We start from the raw sequence: 1048 nt of genomic DNA on the forward strand, positions 1-1048 counted from the left end.
GTTTCTCAATGTTGAGAATTGATGCTTGCTGATTCCTTAGCATGTTTCTGGTCTCGTGTATGGCAGCATCGTGATCACTGTGTCTTTTTTCGGACGCGGCTATGAATCTAGTGAATAATTCTTCTAAATCGGCTTTCTTTTCTACCGGTTCTTCCTTTTGGTATAGTCCCCTCTCCTTCTGCTTGTATTTCTCCTCCTTTGCCTTCTTATACTCCTCGTATGGTAGCCAATCCTTCTTAGGTTTCCGCCAATTTTCATCATATCTATCACCACTTGAATAAAAGACTTGAGCTTTCTTATTTCCATTCTCATCCAAATCACAATCCTTTGTGAGATGGGGCCCTCTACAATTTTCGCATCCTACCCTAATAGCATGGATTGCTTGATCCATTTTTGTCATTCTTCGATCTAGACTATCAAGTTTAGCTATCACCGCCGCCATGCTATCATTTGCCGCGTTCACTACCCCACGACTTACTTCGTTTCTTGGATTATGGTATTCTCTAGAGTGCTTAGAGAATTCTTCAATTAATTCTTTAATTACCGGGGGCGCCTTTTTTGTGAGTGGGCCTTGAGAATCAAGCAATTGCCTTGTGGTGACATTGACTCCATCATAGAAGATGGAGACCTCTTGTTGGCTATTAAGGTCATGGTGTGGGCAATTTCTAAGTAGGCTCTTGTATCTTTCCCAAGCTTCATAAAGAGATTCTCCAGGTTGTTGCTCGAAGTTGGCAATGGCTTTCTTTAGCTTGGCTATCTTGGAGGGCAGGCAGAAATGGTCTATGAACACTTCTTTCATCTTGGCCCATGTGGTGACCGATCCGGGAGGAAGTGACTTTAACCAATCTTTTGCAGCTCCTTTAAATTTGACAGGAAGCATGCGAAGAAGCTGGGTCTCGCGTGGAACATTCGGGACGTTGAAGTAATCGGCCACATCATTCACTTCGTCCAAGTGCTTGTAAGCGTCTTCGTGATCCTTCCCGTAAAAAGGAATCTCCTTGAGTTGGGCGAGAATATGGCCTTTTAGTTCGAAAGTAGCGGTTGCGGG

The 1048-nt window shown here is 43.8% G+C and overlaps 1 non-coding gene across 1 annotated transcript; it reads left to right on the forward strand.

Moving 5' to 3' along the window:
- The first annotated feature begins 644 nt into the window (after positions 1-644).
- LOC111876614 (small nucleolar RNA R71) lies at positions 645-751 on the forward strand. Its single transcript, XR_002845063.2, has one exon. It is a non-coding gene; the product is annotated as a small nucleolar RNA R71 (small nucleolar RNA).
- Positions 752-1048: the final 297 nt, after the last annotated feature.

Source organism: Lactuca sativa, chromosome 1 (genome assembly GCF_002870075.4).
Source record: "Lactuca sativa cultivar Salinas chromosome 1, Lsat_Salinas_v11, whole genome shotgun sequence".
NCBI lineage: Eukaryota > Viridiplantae > Streptophyta > Magnoliopsida > Asterales > Asteraceae > Lactuca > Lactuca sativa.